Below are 13060 nucleotides of genomic sequence, written 5' to 3'. Positions count from 1 at the left end.
AATGGGCAACAGGTGAAACCAATTAGGGTGGGGCAGACAATCACAAAGGAGGGAAACAAGACAAAGACAGGAAGTAGAACAAGACAAGATACACAAGGGCAGTGATTTCTAAATAAAACAGGAACTATAAACAAAACTTAACAAACTAAACAAGAGTTCAAAAGTCCACAAAAGAGTTCAGAACATAAAAGGATTCCCAAAAACAGCCCCCTTAGGGGCTAGTCATGACAACCATCTTCTAATGGCTACTTCCAGCATGATAATGCTCCATGTCACAAAGCTAAAGTCTCAAACTGGTTTCATGAACAATGACAGTGAGTTCAGTGAACTTCAGAGGCCTCGCCAGTCTCCAGACCTGAATTCAGTAGAACACCTTTGGGATGTGGTAGAGGTTGGCAGCTTGAATGTGCAGCTGATAAATCTGCAGAAATGATGTGATGAATCATGTCAACATGGAGCAGAATCTCAAAGGAAAGCTTCCAACATCTTGTAGAATCAAGGCTCCTCTCTTTCCTCATAAAGTGCTTTGGTGAGTGTAAATATGCAGATATCAAAATGTGGTAAGGGAGAGGTTTTCAGTGGTCCTTGTAATAGGGTTTCAGTTGTGTTACGATCATGAAGCCTTTCAGTATGTTTGTTAGTGTTCAATAATGTATGTTGAATTATTTATTTTAAATATTACAACAATAACATTGGTCTTTATTCTGTCTGTCAGCTGTGTCCATCAGGAGCAGACCTCATCTTATATCAACTTATAAAATTCTTATAGTGAACATGTTGCCAATTGACACATCCAGAAGACACAGAGGAACGCTGGCATTAATATGGAGCTGTGTTTCTGTCCACCAGATGAATGTACGTCCAACGTTCAATCTCCTTGATGAGAGCCGAGTTTGTCGTCGGTTAAACAAAAACATTGAGCTAAAAGACACCCAAAACGCTCTGTAGAGCTGAGAGGAACTGCACAGTAACAATTCTCTGTGGGTTCATTAACCCTGCCCCACATTAAAAGTCCTAAAAAGCGGTTATTGATCCCATACAAAATGAATGTAAGCATGGTATATATGTGTATTGTTAAATAATTCACCAGACATTTCTGTTGGGTCCCCGCTCTACTTGGCAACTCATGCTGTGAAAATGTGATTTGTGGTATTTGTGTCAGTTACAGGCCACCATATGCTGAGCCAGAAGCCCACTGTGGTGCTTCGGAATAGATTTCTAACCAGTACCTTGTCTTTTATCTGCCTTCTGAACACAGACGCTTGTTTTTTTTGTTTCAGCTGAGATAGACGCCGAGCATTTGGTCTAGGTGATTCATTTGTTTACCGGGAGCTGGCTGTGGGATTTGACTGTCTTTCAACATTTCTTACTGATGACCATAAATGAGGAGTGATAAATGAGTGGAGCAGGTGTCTGTTCGTACAAGTATGAGGTCTGCTCCTGATGGACACAGCTGACAGACAGAATAAAGCCCAATGTTATTGTTGTAATATTTAAAATTTAAAATAATTCAACATACATTATTGAACACTAACAAACACACTGAAAGGCTTCATGATCGTAACACACAGAACTGAAACCCTATTACACCGACCACTGAAAACCCCTACCTTATCACATTTTGATATCTGCGTATTTACACTAAGGACGGGACAGTGCTGAGCTTATACTTCACACAGAGAAAGGAAAAATGGATTTAAAGGACGTCAGTTCAAGAGAGAATGTAAAGGTCAACAAAGCCGAAAACCAAAATAGGAATAAAACTGTTACCTTAGGAATATGACATGTTAACTGCTGTGTGAGGATCTATTTTGCAGTGCCTTGAGCTAAATGTTAATATTACCATGCAATCACAATGACTGTTCACATGTTGATGTTTAGCAGGTATTGTGTTTTACCATGTTAACCTCTTTACAACATGAGGTTTGTGGAAATGTCAGTTTTGGGTTTGGCCAGACCAAAATTTTCCAACCTGCTGATGGAGCTAAAAGAAATGTTCAAAAATAGTCCAGATATTTCAAGCTGGACCAAAATGGTGGAGTCACTGACAATGATAATTCCTAGAGCCGTGCCACTAATGTGGCTAAAGACTTTTGCATCTCAGAAGCAAAGGTGGAAGAAGCATGATGAGCTGTAAAAAAAAAAAGTTCTTAGACATCAGTCCCTTTCCCTAACCTTAAGCAAGCAGCTGTGGTTGCCTGCAGTAAACCCTTTAGTAAAAAAGATGTAGCTGCTGATTCCAGTTTCCTTTTCTGCTGACCTAAAAAATATCTGACATTTTCAGCACAGTCATTTTGTTCAGCCTCTGTTGTGTAGGTGCAGCAGCTCAGCATCAACGTCTTCTTAAACCACTAAACTCCTCTCCCTGCCCTGCAGCATGAGGCCAACCAGCCTGCAGGTAAACTGCGTGTCCACTGCTTTTATCTTCGGATCATAACTTAGATTAAGTTTGTCCTTAATCTAAGGTCAAACTTAAACTAAGTTTGACCTTAGATTAAGGTCAAACTTTTAGCCTCATGGGCAACTAACACCTCAGGAAACATTTAAACGTAATTACTGCCAGACTTCATAGTCTCACAGCTGCTGGTCTTATCAAACACAACACGCTCAGCTGTCTCATGTGGACACACGAGGCTGAGAGAAAATGCAGCCACAGATATTCAGGCAAATTCATTCTTCACTTATTTTTCAGGCAATGTTTTTTTTTCCTTTACTGCTTTACTGTTGACTGAGATCTTTCTCCCTGTCTGTGCTTGCCTCCCTCTCCGTCTCCTGTCGCACACACACTCACAGAGTCAACACCACTTGAGCTCGCATAGCGAACAAGCGTCATAAAGGAGAGCGAGAGTCAGTCTTTTCCTCTGTCAGTCACACACGACATGGAAATGACTGGCCCAATTTTAACGAGGCTGGTGAATGGTACAGCTTGAAACTGAAACCCTGGAGTTTCAGCACTCACATACAATTTTCATGATATTTCCCTGTGTTCACATTTATTTTTCTTATTTTAATGCACATTGACTTGGGTGCCTTACTGTATAGTAAACCCCTTATAGCACTTATATACTTACTAGCTTGGCAATCCTGCTTGTTGTCATATAACTGCAATGAAAAGCTAAAACATTAGTCTGATGTCTTGCTAGAATAACTGATAACTGATAAGAGTCAAAACTTTTTTGTTCTCTTCGAATTGAATCCAAATTGGGCTGAAACAATAGAAGAGTCACTCCCTGGCTTTGAGCTGTATATATCATCATCATCATCAACATCATCATCATCATCATCATCATCATTTATGATAATCATTTAATACTGATTAAAGTTTTCTTAGTCCTCTTGGTATCTTTGTATCTGTTTCTGTCTGTAGTTAGCTTGTTGTGATCTTTTATGGAAGACTCTCCAAGGTTAAAGGGTTCATTTTTGGTGCAGATGGAGATCAGATAATTTCACCATATGGCATTTTTTTTAAAATAAAGTTTTGCATAACCTCTCCACTTACAAATTTATTCCAGACTACACTTAATTTGGTACATTATATACTGTTTTGGATGATCCTATTAACAGCAACACTGTCTCTATAAATTTCATGCTCATCCAGAATTCAAATTTCTAATCTTCTATTATTAAGATAAATACTATTAAATTAAAATAATTTAAAATGTTATGCAGCCTTTGTAACGGGTTGCAGCATCTAAGTGTTTTTTTCCATTGTATTTCCAATCAATTGAGATCACATGTCAATCAAACCATGTGGGCGGCACCATGACAGCTTCTTCCTAAGATTTTTTTTTTGCTTCTCTTTGATGAAGTTTGTGTTTCTGTGGGTGGCAGTCATTCTTTAGTCCAAACACGGTGGCTGCTGCTGCTCAGAGCTAACTGCTCTGTCCTTCGTCTTCTGTTCATTCAACACTAAATGGAAAACAAAACCGGCATCATTGTCTGTGGACAGTGTCCGTGAAGCATTTCGAAGCCACGAATGGAAAAAAATATCACTCAGACAGAAAGGAACAAAGACATGGACATTATGATGCTACCGATCATTAGTTTAACACCTCCCAGTGATAAAAAATAGATCCTGTTTTTCCACATTCGAGTAGCTGGGTATGGTCAAATGATGGTGCTGATGACGGCGCTTTTAAATTACACTGTACAGTATGTGAGTATCCATCGTTGCTCTTCCTTTCTCTGTCTCTCTCACTCTCCCTGCCGCCTCCACAGTGATGCATGTTGCATTAACGCTGAGGTGAAGAGTGGGAGGTAGAGGGCAAACTGAGAGGGCTACAAGAGGGATGGAGAGAGCCAGAGAAGAAAGGAGTGTGTGTGGGAGACTGAAACAAACCACAGATAGATAGATAGATAGATAGATAGATAGATAGATAGATAGATAGATAGATAGATAGATAGATGGATAGATGGATAGATCTGTCACTCCTTCATACTTCTCCTTCGTTACCTCATTTCTAAAACGTCTGATGGTGGTGATTTCCCAAGGGTAACCCACTCAGGTCAAACTAAATCTAGAAGGGATTGAGAGAAGGGGGGAGAGAAAGACAGAAAGACAGCAATACAGAGAAGTGATGAGTGAGAGATAAGAACGAGAGATAGAGCGGGAGGAAGAAAGAAAAGAGAGGCAGATGGAGAGGAGAAGTTGGTCTCTTTGCAGCTCCAAAGCTCTTAAACCCCCGAAGCTGTGTGGAGTGTAAATGGGAGGGAGAAAGAGAGACAGAGGAAGAGAAGGAGAGAGCGAGAGGCAGAGAGAGGCTATACTGAGGAGAAGAAAAGCAAGAAGGGAGAGAGAGTGAAAGGGAGAGGAGGAGGAGGAGGGTTTGCGTTGGTGTGTTGGTTGGCAGAGAGAGCGCTTGTCAAAAAAACCTTCCTCTGACAGAAGGCATGATTCACAGCAGAGAGAGAGAGAGGGCAGAGAGGGAGAGGGAGAGAGGGAGGGAGGGAGGGAGGGAGGGAGAGAGGGAGACAAGCGACAGAAAAAGAGAAAAACGGCAGAGATAAAGAGAGAGAGAGACAGAGAGAAACGACAGGGGCAGAGATGCCGGTAAGAAAAACAAATGAGGATGCTGATTTGAGACAGGATGACAACACATTACCGGGATGGGGACTGAGTTCGATGGACTGGATTGACTGATGCCTTTTAATGACTCTGACCGTGTTGATAAGGTTCTGGCTTTTATATTGATTGGGGTAAAATAGAGCAGGTGGCAGCAGCAGTGATGAAAGAGAGAGGGGGGGGTATGTGGGAGTGATGGAGAGAGGATGCTTAAGAATTAAGGCATGCTGAAAAGATAGAGAAAGAGATAGAGAGACTAGGAATGATTCTTAACTATCAATAGGCTCTTTTGATGGAACTAATTTGTGAGGAAGGCATCACTAATACATGCAAATGAGACAGTTCTGTTCTCCTTAATACATTTGAGATGGATATTAGTGAGGATACTTCAGAACCGCTGTGGAAAGCTGTGGAAAGATGTTTTTCAGCGTGGAACTAAATGGAATTTTTGAATCAGTAAATAATTTTTCTTTCATTTCTTTAAAACTTTTCTTTCTTCTTCTTCTGATCTGGTTGAAGTGTGGGGAGATTAGTCAGTGTCGTGCCGAGGTTACCAGATCTCTGTGGTGGATGTCACACTTAAGTGGTCAAAGTGTGTTTTAAACGCCTCCTTCCTGCGATGTTGGTTGACATTCTGTTAGATAACATTAGGAGCTAATCATCCTACTAAGAACTGTTGTTATCTCCCACAAAGCTGGAGTTAGCTGGCTCGTTGCCGTAGTTGAACCGGTTTGGTACATCCAAAGTAGGGACATCAACGTCAAACCAAATGTTCACAGTGACATGTCCAAAAGCCATTTACTATAACGTGTTGAAAAAATTCTGCTTCAGATTTCTCATGTTGATGGAGGGGAACAGCTTTGAAGGAATGTTGACGTCATCTTGACTTTATTTTTGGCACCAAATTTGCATGGTGCTTAAAGGCTGCTTGGTGCAGGCTGTCGCATTAACATCTCTCCAACTTCAAAATGCTAGCTGAGTTGTTTGAGGATTTCATCTTTTGTTGTCTTTGCTGGCTGTGAAGAGTTTTTCACCCTTTGTGGGAACTGTTGTTGGTATGTTCTTATGTTCTAAGATATAACTTTTACAAAACTGACCGAAGGGATTCGCTACATAGGGCTTTAATATTTTGCTTAGTATCCAGCCCACCCTTGGGAAAATCATGTAAACTAACATTGTTTGGTTATTTAGTGTTTTCATGCTTAAGGTTGTGAAAACTGTTGGTATGTTACATGTTGTTATATCTATCTTCTATAAATTTTGTCATAGAGATTAGATAACTAGTTTAACAGTATTTAGTTTCGTGTTTAATCTGTCCTTGAGGGAAAAGCAAAGAACATTACAAGTTTTTACCTTTCGTTGTCATGGCTGTCGTCACGTTGACTTTTAGGTCCAAATACATGTCTCCTACAAAATGTACAAAAAGAATTACAATTACAACACAACTTGAGCTTCAGTATTTGGCTTCATGTTTAGCCTATCCTTTAGAGAAAAACATACAACACATTTTGTTGTGTTGCCTCAGAAGTGTCTGTCACCTGTTGGCACGTTGTATGTGTTTTAAGATGTAACTTTTATTGAATTAAACATAAGGGTTAGCCAATTAGAGTTACAGTTTATAGCTCAATGGTCAGTCTGTCCTTGGAAGATAAACACAAAGTGCTTTGTACAATACGTGTGTACTGACAGTGCTTTTGCAGCGATGGCTTAACAACCAAAATACAGTGAACGTGGTATGAAAGAAATATTTAAGTGAGAATCTGTGGGATTAATAACTGTGTGTTGTGAAACCATTGTTAAACCACTGACAAGCTGTGCATGTGTTGTGGAGTTCTGTCTCTGCATAACTCAAAAAGATCTCAATCAAAAACTACTAGACCCTGTAATGGTAAAGCACAGTACTGTTTAAAAACATATAATGCTCTTTGTCGGGTTCATCGATGATGATAAATGATCTGACATCTATAGTATGTGAACATTTAGGATCATCAGTGTTAAAGAAGTAGCATTTCTTTGACACGCAAATTTCCCTTGATTAATCTCTCGATATGTCCGAAGTGAACTCTTTGGTGCTGTTTATCGTTGTGTCTTTAACCATAGGATTTCAAACTGTTATTGTAAAAAAAAAAAAGCTTTGCTTCCTTACTCTGCTCTTAAGCGATGAATGCATTATTTAGCATAACTGACAGTAGCTGCCAATCAGAGCATCCCCCGTTATTTCAGCTTTGGTCATTATTACATGTATGAAATTTAGTTGAACCAAAATGGTCCCAAATATGTGCTACTAAAATCCAGTGGATTCTCAAGAAGGTCCACATGACCTCTGGAGGTGCTACGCACTGATGACAACATCAGGGTTCTTTTCTCCATTCAGAGCCAGAGAGGACATTATACAACTGTTCTCACAGGCTGAATAGTATTTATTGTGACAAGTAAACTGACATGTTTAAGATTGGTGGAGTGCCCCTTTAATTGGACATGCAATAATATTGATTATTAAATAATATCTTAATATTGAATATAATAATGTCTTAATATACAGATGTTTTCAAGCTGCCTTACATTAAAATCCTTTTTTTTTTTTGTTTGCTTTGTTTTCCACAGACAGATGATGGTAATGAACAAACGCAGCCAGAATGAGCGGAGAGGCTTTGACTGGATTCAGTCCTCCATCCACTGTACTGTCTTTCTGTCGCTCTGTGTCTGACTAACACTCAGCTTGATAAAGACTTAATTGGCTCTGAACAGACAGCCAGAACAATAAACAACCAGAATAAATACAAATACAGTCATGTCGGGAAAGAGTGGGAGAGAAGATGAGCTAAGAACAGTTACCATGTGGACATGAAAACTGGACATATTTTGTCTTTTCATGCTTTTCTCCGAAATATGGTTGGGATATTTCTCGAAGCAGGACGCCATTTCCAAATTTAATTTGGACATTATGTTGTTTACATTGTGTTTATGTCATGGAGATTTTGACAAGAGGATTTTTTTATCTGAAGATTGTCCTGATCTCTCATTAAAACAGAAGGAATATACTTCAATGTATTACAGTGACTGTAACTTTTCTCCAGTTCTTTTATTTTTCCATGGCCCTCTCACAGCCAGCTGCCATGTGTCTTGTGCATTTTGAAAGCCGCCTTTCAAGAAGTTCTTTTTAGATTTAGTGAAATAAACAACTTCACGATTCACTCTTCAAACTTCACACGTGCCTCCCATCAAGCCCTCCCACCAACAGCCATCCAACCAATCATGGGCAAGCCTCTTAGCCGTCCCGGGTGTTTCAGGAAGAGCTCCTGCTGCCTGGAGAAACATGGAGCTGGGGATGGAAGAGTGGGAGGGCGAGATGGGGGAATGGAAGGGGGATATGGAGATGGCTACATACCCCAGCGGTCCATCTACGATACCATGTGCATCAATCAACAGATTGATAGTCATCACCACCACCCTGGGGGGTCCATACGACGAGATGGTGGAGGAGAGGGGAATTTTACCTACTCCGCAAGTGGCTCCCTCAGGGTTAGCAGGGCCCCAGCTGATATGTTCGATCCACAGCCTCGCTCTTTAACTCCGAACCCCTCATTTGTGCGGCGACTGGATGAAAGAGCCATTTATGATTCATTGAAGCTTGGGGGTCAGGATGCTGATGGTGGCGGCTGCCACTCACCAGGGCGTTTCACAAGATCAGTTTCTCCCTCTGTGTCCTCGTTCTCAGCTCCTGGAGTTTCCTCCTCCTCATCCAAGAAGCACCACCATCACCATGGAGACAGCACAAAGAGTAGAGATGGACGACATTCGTGGAAAGTCTTAACTCCACCAAAACACCTGGAGTGTCTGGAGCTTACTACAACTGAAATGATGGACAGAGGAGGGGGATATCTGAACCCAGGCCACTACCCTCCCCCTGGGGGCCAGTCCTCCTCTCTTACCTCCCCCCTCATATCCCCCTTCTCTGGCTCACCTCTTTCTTCAGGTTATCATACTCCAGTCTTTTTCTCTCCTGCCAAACCTCGCCCCAGCCAGACTCAGAGTTTACGCTGTTCCCCTCCCCATGTCATTCAGCCGAGACATTACTCCCAAACCCAAAGTCTTAGGCTGTCACCACCCCATGAGCTTAGACGATCACCCTACCGTGCCCCACTGGTCCAACTGTCTGCTCATGACCTCGAGCAGGACCTGAGGGATCGAGGAGGAGGATGGGGTCGAAGTGAGCGAGAAAGGGAGTGGGAGAGGGAGAGAGAAAGGGAGATGGAGCGAGGGTGGGCCCAGCGAGAGTGGGAAAGAGAGAGGGAGAGGGGTAGGCTGGAGAGGGAGAGAGCGAGAGAAAGGGAGAGGAGGGAAACATCAACTTTTGGGACCTTTGGGTATGGCCGACCAGTTCCTCTGCATTCAGACAGAGACTCTGTGTTTTTAGAGCCTGAGCAGGGTTTAGACACAACACCCCTGTTGCTCCCCCATCCGTCACCTTCACCCTCCCCCAGTGCTGCCCCCAGGATGGGCACAGGTGCTGTGGGTAGGAATAGAGCTGGATCAAAGGTTGGCCCTGAAGGTGTAATGGTTTCCAAGTTTGACAGTCGAAGTGTTGGTTTGGTGTTAGTCGACAGCAAATCTGGGTGCGGGCCAAGGTTAGTAAGTGAAGTTGGGTCTGCAAACATGTCAGAGGCTGAAATCAGGGCTGGAATACAAGAACACCGTAGAAATGAAAGCTGGAACAAATATGACAAAGGATCCAGGGCTAGCATTAAAAATGGGTCTGAAACAAGAATGGGCCCCCAGGTGAAAACAAGACCAGGGGGACGGGATTTGGAAGGAAAAGTGCAGTCTGGGATGGAGATAGAAAATATGGCTCCAGCTGTGAAGGAGGGACATAGGGGAGGGACAAGGAGTGGAGAAAAATCTGGAAGAGGTGTGGCTAAACCAGAACCTATTGCTGAGGCTGTATCGTCAACTCCGTCTGACACTGAGAACAGGGTTGGGCCTGGAGATAAAGCTGTGATTAGAGATGGGTCTGATACAGGAATGAAGCTGGAGCTTGAGACAGGGGTTGAGGTTAAAGCTAGTTTAAAGCAGATGGAGAACAGGACTGGAACAGAAGCTGAAGTGGCAGCTAAAGTTAAGAATGAGGTTGTTTCTGCAGCAGAGTCCAGAGCAGAAGTCAAAGATGAGACAGAAGTTAAGACTGCGTTCACATCTGAATCTGAGGCAGTCCTAGAAGCTGGGGTTGGAAATGAGACTGGGACTAAGAGTAACAGTAACAGTCAGCCTGGGGTTGTCAGTGAAGCCCAGAACAGCACTAAGATTACAGATAAAGCTCAGATAAATGCTGCCACTGGACATAAGGCTGAAATTCCCCCTGCAGATCAAGCTGAGAAAAAGCCTTTGAACAATGATAAGACTGAATCAAGCCATAAAGAGAAAGCTTCCAAATCCCACAAGTCCAAATCATCCAAGTCCAGCTCCAGAACTCGACCTGGAACGGCCACAGGGCTGCGGCCAGGTGTGGTCAGCCCACAACTAAGCAGAGGGCTTAGAGAGCTTGAGTCACCCAGCCCGTCTGAAGGCATAGAGTCCACCTGGCCTCGCCGAATCATTGTCAGAAAGAGGACTGTTCGGCAGGGTGGGGCACTCCACAACCTCCCTATTCTCCCCCCACTTCCTTCTGTCCTCTCAGCATTGGAGAAGAGGCGCCCACATGGCCTCCACCCCCGTCCAGGCCACTTCTCGGAGAACCCGCTAACAACCATATCGAATTCTACAAGTATTGTGGGACGATGCTCACTTAAAGAGCCCTCTAATCCAGACCCAGCACAGACAGCCAGTTTGGTGGGTAGGGCCTCCTTGAAGGAGCAGAACTTGGAGCAGTGGAGGAGCTGCAGAGAGCAGGAAGAACCCAGGAGGTCGCGGAGCAAGGAGAAACAAGGAGAGCAGAGTAAGGAGAAGACTGAAAAGGAAGAGAAGAAGGGTAAGGAAGAGAAAAGAGAGAAGGAGAGGAAAGAGGAGAAAGACAAAAAGGACGACAAGATGGGTAAGGAGAAAGAAAGCATTGTCTGTGAGGGTCTGTTAGAAGAAACCAAACAAGAAATGAGAAGGCTTGATCAAAAGGTCCAAGTAAATGCAAACAAAACTGAGGAAGTGACACAGGAGACGAATATAGAAATAACATTTGAAAAGTTTGAGGGTAAAGATGTGAAGATTAAGGATGGAACAGAAGAGCGCCATGAACAGGAGTTAGAGGTGGTGGTGACTAAATTAGAGAAAGAAGAAGGTGAAGTGGAGGGAGGAGAAGGAGTGACACTTGGAGAGGAAGGCCGGATGGAGAGTTGGGATGCTGTCCTTGAGATGGTCAACACGCTGTGGGATGACGGCTGGGACAAAGGGGGAGCAGGAGGAGGAGGTGATACAGATTCATTCTCAGGCTCCCTCCAGCGTTGGCCTCTCCTCCGGCCCCCGGTTGGCTTTGGGGGATCCCACCCCCCCTCCTCGGCAGCCTCAGAGCTCAGCCTTACAGAGTTAGAAAGGAGAGCCAGGGAGCTGGACTCTGACCTGGAGCACTTAGACCTGTCTCAGCCCCACAGGGACACCCAGGATTTGTACCAAACATTGCTGGAGCCACAGAGGGAACGAGCTGACATGTACCAAACACACCCTGGACCACAGAGAGAGAAAGCCTCTCACCTGACAGGTAGATGTTTGTTAGATTTTCTGTATGTTTGTTTGAGTTGGGAAGTTCCATTAACAGCTATTACATTAAAAGGGAACTCTGTTTATTTTAGCTATAAAAGATCAGCTTACTTGTCATGGAGAAAACAGCGCAGTATATCTGGCTCTGGAGGAGCGTTATTGTGTTTGAAAAAAAAAAGAAAAACCCTGATTGTGATGCCATTGGGATTACCTTGGCTTGTGCTTGGAGATGAAAGCTTGGCTTACAAACAGAGAGCATGGAGTTTGAAAGTCGTGGTACCATGTGAGGAGGGCATGAGAAAAGATGCTGTTATAGTATCCAGGATTTTTGGAGTTTGACCCCGTATAAGGGGCAAAAAGTCAGGATATGTTGTCCTCTGCAGCTTTGATTTAAACCATCTGTTTTTATTTTTATTCTCATCTGTCTCTTTCACCTACCATGTAATCTAGCTGTGATTTGGGGACAAGTATTAGCTGCTGAGCCTCACTGAACCGTGTATATACAGCATTCGTGCAAGTATCCCATCAACCCATCATGTGGCAGCAGCACATGAAATCATGAAGCTTCTGTAAAGTTAGAAATGATGTCACACAATCATGTCAACATGGAGCAGAATCTCAAAGGAGAGTTTCCAACATCTTGTGGAATCAACGCCACAAAGAACTGAGAGCAAAGAGAGGAACTACCCAGTATTAGTGTGGTGTTTCTAATAAAGTGCTTGGTCAGTCTATACAGCAGCTTCATTATTTCCTCAGAGACCATAAACGTGTCTTCCTCTGCTGGAATAATGATACAAAGCCCCACATGCATAAATTACTTTGGCAATGTGGACCACTGAGCAAAATATAAACTAATAAACTAACAATGAAATTTATTGAAAATAGGTTTTGACACAGGTACTCCTCTGTAAGACAAAGGCACAAGATCAGGTAACAATGCAGGATCCACCTTTATGATACTGTACCTTAGTACAATTTGTAATAAATTTGCAATTAAACAAATTACCAAAATCCATTTGACACACAGTGAAGTTGAGGCTTTTGGGGGCCTGGAAGGTCTGGGGCCACGGGGCAGTTGCCTGTTTTGCTTGATAACAAATGTATGCACAGTGTTATTATACAAATAAATACAAATGTCAACAAACATCAACCATCACATCATCCTTTACTTCTGTTCCAAAGTGAAATAGTTTAAGAAATATTAGCATTTATATTTCAAACAGCGTGAATTAAAATAAGTCAATGGTAAATTATTGATATGTCTAGATAAAGCAAAAGGAAACATGGGAATTTAAATTTAATTTAATTGAGTAT

This window comes from Toxotes jaculatrix, chromosome 17 (genome assembly GCF_017976425.1).
Source record: "Toxotes jaculatrix isolate fToxJac2 chromosome 17, fToxJac2.pri, whole genome shotgun sequence".
Taxonomy (NCBI): Eukaryota; Metazoa; Chordata; class Actinopteri; family Toxotidae; genus Toxotes; species Toxotes jaculatrix.
This window is presented reverse-complemented; position numbering follows the sequence as displayed.